Raw genomic sequence first — 8,327 nt, forward strand, 5'->3', positions numbered from 1 at the left:
TGTTACCAGTGAGATACACTGTAGCTGTGTTACCAGTGAGTTACACTGTAGCTGTGTTACCAGTGAGTTGCCCTGTGGCTGTGTTACCCTGTCTCTTTATTACCAGTGTGTAGGGCCTGGCAGATATGGATGGATGCAGAAAGTGGAAGATGGCAGAGGCAGAGTGTATTTGTACACCTGTGACATGAAAGTGCACACATCCTCATTCATCATCGTCAAGAGTTGTTTTCATTCCGAATAAAGTTACTAGACCCAGCAGCTATCTCCATTACACACACACACACTTTTTCTTTTCTACACACTTCTCTCTCTCTTTCTCTCTCCGGTGATCAAAGATAATGTACACATCAAACGCTTGGCTTGACTGGGTGATTAATGACAGTTTAATTTACATTTTCTCTCCTGATTGAAAAACCATTGGTGTCCTCTAAGACCTGGGTCAGTTCTCTGTTTAGGAAGGGGATAAACGGATAAGGCTTCTGGCCAGTCAGAAGAACTGCTGGGCATCTATCAGATAAGTTGATAGACTGATCTCTGTTACCTAAAGCAGCAGCAGTATTATGTAAAGATGTTGACATATGTTACAACATTCCTAAAGAGCTAGTTGTTTTATGACTTAGGTCACGCATTCTCCATTTTGATGGTTGTCAATCTTAGTTTATCTGTGAGGTCTTGAGATGTCTCCTACCCTCTCTATTTCTCCCTCTTCCTCTATACCCCCTCCCTCTTTTCTCTCTTTCTCCTCCACACTTTCTTGCTCCCTCCCTCCCTCCATCTCTCTCTGTCTCTCTCCACTCCCACCTTTTCTTCTTTGCCTCATCCTGTCTCCCTCCTTCTCCCTGTCTCTGTCTCACTCTCCCTCTCTCTCTCAACCCCTCTGTGTTAGTGAGCTGAGCCAAGAGCAGCAGAAGGCCAGGTGGAAGGACTGATCTGATGAACCTGGGGGGGCAACTCTAATCCCCTCTCCCCCACAGGTGTAGGGCCTGCTCCTTTATCACCCTGCTGCTGCCTCTAGGATTCACAAAATAACAGGGCTTTAATGGGGAGCGTGGAAACAACAGGGATGAGCTACATGAAACAACAACTGACCAAGACAAATGACGGGGGACTTAAATACACCGAACCAAACCAGGAACAAGGTGAACGCAACAACACTAACAACACCACTGAAAGACACTCAACAAGACACAGTTGGAACTAATAAACACAGAACACAGGGAAAACACTAGGGCAGACAAACTAAGCCTGGGGCACGTCAGTGGGCGTGAAAGGGCTAATAGGCTAGCAGACTGAATAAGCTAGCATGCTAACAGCCTAGAACGCTAACAAGCACATGTGTCTGTTCAGAGGGCTGCTCCTCTGCTCTCCTGTCCTCAGCAGTGACCTGGATCAGGGCTCTCCAGAGTGGGAACCCTTTCTGCCCTGAACCACAGAACGGCACAGTACAATACAGCAGGGGGTGCCTGACATCATCTCCTTATCAATATTGCAGTGAGAGTAGTAGGGAGGCTGTGGGTAGCTCTGCTCTGCTATGCAGGCCTGGGTCCCAGAGGGCTGTGGTTTACTGCAGACAGGAGAGAAACAGAGAGAGAGATGGAGAGAGATCGAGACAGGCATGGATGAAGAGAGACTTAGAATGATGGAGAGAGACGGAGAGAGATGTAAAGAAATTGAGGAAGTTGGAGACAAAGTGAGAGAGATGGAGTCTGAGAGTTATGGAAAGACATGGAGAGACTGACAGGGATAGAGAGATGGTTAATCAATTGTCCTCAGAGACTCAAGGACTTACTTTCTTCCTCACTCGTTCTCTCACTCATGTCTGTCCTCCCCCTACCTCTCTCTTTTTTTCTCTCTCTTTTTCTCTCTCTCTCTTTTTCTCTCTCTCTCTCTCTCTCTCTCTCTCTCTCTCTCTCTCTCTCTCTCTCTCTCTCTCTCTCTCTCTCTCTCTCTCTCTCTCTCTCTCTCTCTCTCTCTCTCTCTCTCTCTCTCTCTCCCCACCTCACCACACTCTCTCTTCTCCCTCTCTCTCTCTGTATCCCTTCCCTCCCTTCCCTCTTTGTATTCCTCTTTCACTCTGTCTTTCCCTCCACCGCCATATTCTCTCTCTTCTTATTGATATGCAAATCCACCGTATTTTTTCAGGGATTAATACCAGGGGTTATGGCCGACAGACAAGCTGTTCACTGTGTATGTGTTTGAGAGAGAAACTGTTTGATGTATGTGTGTTTTGATAAATGTTGTGTTTGTGTAAACATTTTAGTTGTAGTGCGTTATGAATGGATTATTGGTATATAGCATATCTTTATCGTTCATGTGAACTAATACCCAGGAGTATCAGTGAAGCTGTCACTGAGATTAGCCTATCAGAGGATCACCTTCAGAACTGTGGAGTGCCAGGAGACACTGGATTAGCACAGTAATCTGTTATATTGGCTAGTGTGTTGTGTGTAATCTGGTTTGTCAGTGCTGACCTGGTATTTAGAGCTCTGTCCAGAGCCTGGAGACACCAGTACACTGCAGAAGTGCTGCATGGTAGGACCATATGTTAAACTGTTATCACAGCTTCTCCACCAGCACACGTTACGTAATTACTATCACAGTTTAACCTTAGAGCTGCATGTTGATGTTGTCATTATAGTGATGGTTCTGATCAAGGTGTTCCTAATTCCCTGTCAACAATTGTTGGTTGGCACTAATTCCATTTTGCTGCAGCAGACAACATCAATAATGTGGTGCCTAAACATAAACACGCACAACGATGTTGGCAGTTCTGGGTTACCATCAGATCCCAGGGACTGGGTTGGTGAGAGGCTCTACTCAAACTCACCTCTCCAAATGTGTAAACTGCTCTGGAGACACAATATCGATCCCTGACAGGAAAGGAAGGATGGAGAGAGAAGGAGACAGGAAGAGAGGGAAGAGGAATAGAGATGGACGGATGTAGCATGGTGAAAGGAAGTTATGGGGGGTGAAATGGAGGGAGGGAGTGAGAGAGGGTGGACAGGAGAGAGGAAGGAGTGAGAATTCTCCGTTATTCAGTGATGCAGAAGCAAGAAAAGTCATGAAGGGTATCTCTCATGCTCACTCTCTTTCTCTATCTCTCGCTCCTCGTTATCTCTCTTGCTATTTTTTGTATTCTCTCTCTATACTCTTTCTCTCTCTCACTCAGGGTGGTAGAATGAGTGCTGCCCTGTTAATAAATAAATGAGGGAGTGTGTGAATAAAGGAGAGAAGGCTGAGGGGAGGGAGACCACCTCATGGAGATGCGTTTTCAAAGGGCAACCCCCCCATGTTGCTCAACCCTCCTTCCCATTTCCTGTCCTGTCCTACCCTTCCCCATACCTTCTCCCCTTCTTCCCTCCTCACCCCCCCCCCCCCCCCCCTTTCTAAGGGTTTGCAGAGGTTAATAATAGATGAGTCCTGAGGCAGACGAGGTGACAGGACGGACTACAGGCTGCAGAGGCTCAGACACAAGATGATGCATGATTCATACCAGGGCTAATGTATGTGCTCTTTGTTTGTTTAGTGAATACATTCATGTGGGAGTGAGGTTACATGAGGCTTGCAGCTGCATGGGGATGGGGATGTGTTCAGTCAGTGTTTGTGGATGAAATGTAATTATTGCATTGATTGTTGTTATGAAAACTGACAGTTTGCAATTTAGTGATTTAGGCTACTGTATTGTTTAGATTAACATATGGTCCTACCATGCAGCACTTCTGGATTGTAGAGAAAGCTCACTATTAACTGCATTTTTCAAGTTTCTGAGTTGGCTAATAAGAAACCCTCCATCTCCCACGATCTCTCAATCACCCTGGGATCTGCGACGGTGACCCCTTCATCCTCTGCCAGGAACCTTGGGGTTACCATGGATGACGAGCTCTCCCTCACAGCCCACATTGCTGCAGTCTCCCGGTCATGTAGATTCATCCTCTACAACATCCCGAAGATCAGGAGATACCTGTCTGAGCACTCTACCCAGCTGCTAGTCCAAGCACTTGTCCTCTCCAAGTTGGACTACTGCAACTCGCTGCTCGCTGGTCTCCCAGCATGTGCAACCCGCCCTCTTCAGAGGATTCAGAACGCAGGGGCCCGCCTGGTCTACAATCTACCCAAACGCTCCCATGTTACCCCGCTCCTCATCTCTCTCCACTGGCTACCTATCACGGCCTGTATCAGATTCAAGACCCTGGTACTGACCTTCCGAGCAGTGAACGGGACTGCACCCGACTACATCAAGTCTCTCCTGCAGCCTTACACCCCCACCCGTCACCTACGGTCTTCTTCAGACAACCGCCTGGTGGTCCCACCGCTCAAGACCGCCCGGTCCCAACACAAGCTCTTCTCCTGTCTGGCCCCCCAGTGGTGGAATCAACTCCCCACCTCCATCAGAGACACTGACTGTCTCTCCACCTTCAAGAAAAGGCTCAAGACGCACTTGTTCCGGGAGTACAACGGTACTTAGGAATGGTTCGCTTGACCCGATGTTAGTTTCCTCAAGGATCACAATGACTCTTGCTTAGAGACTTGTTGCTCTTTTGGTTAGTGGTAACTGATTTAAATTTTTGTACTTGCTGTGATATATTGTTTTTATTATTGTTGCTTGTTTTTCTACAGGTACACTTGCACTTATAGCGATTCATGTTGTTTAATTGTAACTTGTTTAACTACATGCTCTTATGGTTCTTCCCTTTGTCACTTATTTTGGTTGTTCACAATATGTGCTTCATGTTTTGGCTACTCGCAATGTTTTTGGGGCTATCTTGTTGTTATTATCAGTGACCTATGCACTTTGTAAAGCTCTCTCTTGGAAGTCGCTTTGGATAAAAGCGTCTGCTAAATGAATAAATGTAAATGTAAATGTAAGATAAAGTTTTAGTCATAGCTGTCAGCTCAATGAGGGAAGAATAAGTGCTGCCCCCACCTGGTCAATAGTGATATTGACATGCTCAAATCCAGTGTGTTTGCAAATAGCACATTTTTGTACAAATATAAATTAAGTTACTGTACAACTCACAGTGGATATAGTTTAGTTTGTGGACAGGACCTCTGGATAGCTGTCATTATTATAAGGGGCCCTAGCTTGCCCAGCACTTGTGGCCACAAGTCTGGCAATACACACACCATAGTGGTACCAGAATGTATTTATGTCAAACATCCAAGCTTAATTCTGTCATTTCTCATGTTGAGTAGTGTGTGTTTTATAAAGCACAGCTGTGGTTCCTGGGAGGCCTGGCTGAACAGCAGACTCAGCCCTAAAGTTCTCTACCCAACCTGGTCACCTGGGTGTCACACTCACACACACAATCACACATACACTCACGCACACACACAGACACACACACGTACACACTCATATCACACACTCACACAAACACAATCACACACCACACACACGTCCGCCATTGCTAAAAGTAATTGGTTCTGTCTTTTTCCCGAAATTCAGCCTTGATGCAGAATTACAGGCACTACGAGCAGTCCGACAATGAGCTTTCCTCAGGACGCGCTGTTTCTGTAGCTTTAAATGCTGTGAGGAAGAAAGAGGCGGGGCTAACTGCCATGCTTCGGTCTTTGCAAGCCATGATGTCTCAAGGAAAAAACAATGTCGCGCTCGCAAGGTCGTAGCTCGTTTTTTCATTGGTGGGCCAAATTCTCTGTGCGGGTAAAGCAGAGAAAGGGGAGGTAACCTTCCCTATTGTGACGTCACAATATGGTATTTTCAAAACCGAGCGTTTGAGCTCTCATTTTCTCAAAGGCGGAGAAGAATACCCAGGGCTTGGTTTACACCTATTGAAATTTCTAGCCACTGGGGGACCAAAGGCAGGCTAGGGGAACTATTAATATTAATGTCAAATAACCTCCTAAAGTGAAGTTTTCATGTCATGTCACCTTTAAAGGATACTGTGTTTCCTGTCATTACTTTAATAGACTGACTCTGAATGGTCTGTGAGAGGAGGTCTCAGTGGGAAAAGGAAGTGACATAGCTGAGGGTATGAGTTTAATTCAGACAGTGTGTATGTGTGTGTGTGCGTGTGTGCATGCGTGCAAGCAAGTGTGTGAGTGTCAGTGAGTGAGTGTGTGGACTGTAATATGGCCATTCTGGCCAACAAGACTGAGTGGTTCTCACATGCTGGGTTGTGTTGGGCATCCTTCAACAGTTGTAGCTGCATTTCTCTTTGAGCTCCGTAGATTTTTCTAATGTTTTTATACACCAGTGTTTCCCCTACCATTATATTAGAGGGGCGCCCCGACCCCCAACGGCACCCCCCGCCCCCCCCCCCCCCTGGAAGGTCATGTAAAAAAATATATGTTTTTTGCAACTTTTTTTTTTCTTTCTTATATAGCGCCAGATCACAAAATAAGTCATTTAAGGTTACCTTTCCTATAAAACTGGTCTATAGCTTGCTCTTTTATTAAACAAACTAAATGGCCTTATGTTATTTATCTTATTTACGCAGCCCATGCTGTGGGCTGCACAACATACAGCCCATGTACGTTCTGTAAGAGGGACATTGTTAGTACAGGGTATGAGAGGGTTAGTACAGGGTTAAGGTCAACACAGGGTGAAGGTTAGTACAGGGTCTAAGTGGGCTAGTACCGGCTAGTACAATACAGGTCTGCTTCCTTTCATTCTGTTACCTTGGCATGCCACCTTAATGCCCTCTTTTCCGTGCCAGTCCTATATTTATACCAACTTTATCGACAGCCCTCCTCACTGATGACGGCTTCTTGGCTGGTGCTGTGAGCTGGACCAGAACCAGGCTGTAGAGGAATGTGATGAATGATGCACTGCAAATCTCCATAGATTAATGTGTAAATGAAGAAGCTTTTTCCTTTTGGTCACTTTTCATTTAAATCTAAATCTAGGCAAGCAGGCAGGCTGACTGATACACAAACAGACAGTGAGGCAGGCAGGCAGACAGGCAGACAGGCAAGCAGACAGACAAACAGGCAGACTGGCCGAAAGGCAAGCAAGCAGGCAGGCACGCAGACAGGTGTAGTTACCTAGTGTTCCACCATGCTGTCAGTACCAGCCTGCCATCCTGCTTTGTTAAGTCTATAAGGGGATTGTTTGCTGACTGGGAATTCTGCTGGTAATCTAGTGATGGGATTTACCCAGAGAGAGATGTAAACACTGCTGCTGGATCAGACTGCCTTCTGCCTTCCGTTACAGCTTCTTTAAAACTACAGTACCTAGCATACACTAGGCGTTAGGGTTGGGTATGTGTATGTGTGTGTGTGTGTTAGAGAGAGATAAAGAATTCCATGGACTATTTCAGAACTGTGTGTGTATGTGAGAGAGGGAGAAAGCTCTGAAGTACTTGAAGTCCTGAAGAACAGGATATAGCAAGGGAGATAGTGCTATCACTGCAGGGCTTGTAACACACAGGGGTCAACAGAGCTTACATTAAAGAGGGAGGACACACAGAAACACACCCACATGCACGCACACACGCGTGCACACACACACTATTAGATTGCATCCGATTTTCACAAATGGGCTGACATTATCGGAGCTGAGATCTTGATGCTGATCTGATGGCTCCCTGCTCTGTGTGTGTGTGTGAGTACACACGTGTGTGTATGGGGGGGTCACAGACACATACCCACCCCCTCAATGACCTGTCTGCAACCCTAGAGCCCTGCTGTAAAGTTGAACACACAGCAGGTCACTGAGTCAACTGGGATCAGCAAGGTCAAGGCTTTGTAACACACACACACACATGCATTCTGTCTCTTTCTGTCTGTCTCTGTTATACACATACACACACAACACACACACGTGCACACGCACATACACACACACACACACACACAACACACACACACACACAGGCATACGCATACGCATACACACTTGCACACACTTACACTGCAAAGGTCAGCAAAATCCACTCAGTAACCCCAGACAGGACAGACATGGCACAGTGCCAACTAGAACATATCCTCTCTACTGTCTAATAGAGACAGAGCTGTTCTGCCTCTTAGTGTTATCTCCCTGCTACTCTCTCCTTATACAGGCAGGGGTCAGAGAGAGGGAGGGGGAGAGAGAAAGAGAGGTTTGGAGAGAGACGGGGAAAGAGAGGAAAGGGTAGATAGGGAAAAAGGCAGGGAAAGAGAGAAATAAAATAAAGAATATAAAACTTTATTGTCAGAATGGACATTTTCTTTGACGTCACCTTTCATTAAAATCCCACATACACTCTCCATTCACTAAATACATTCTACATTTAACTTGTTAACATGTTTTAACTAAGACCTTACAGTATTTGAAATAGATTCACTCTGTGCCACTGACCGGTCCCACTGCACCACTATGGGTGTTT

The sequence above is a fragment of the Osmerus eperlanus genome, chromosome 5 (assembly GCF_963692335.1).
Source record: "Osmerus eperlanus chromosome 5, fOsmEpe2.1, whole genome shotgun sequence".
Classification (NCBI taxonomy): Eukaryota; Metazoa; Chordata; class Actinopteri; order Osmeriformes; family Osmeridae; genus Osmerus; species Osmerus eperlanus.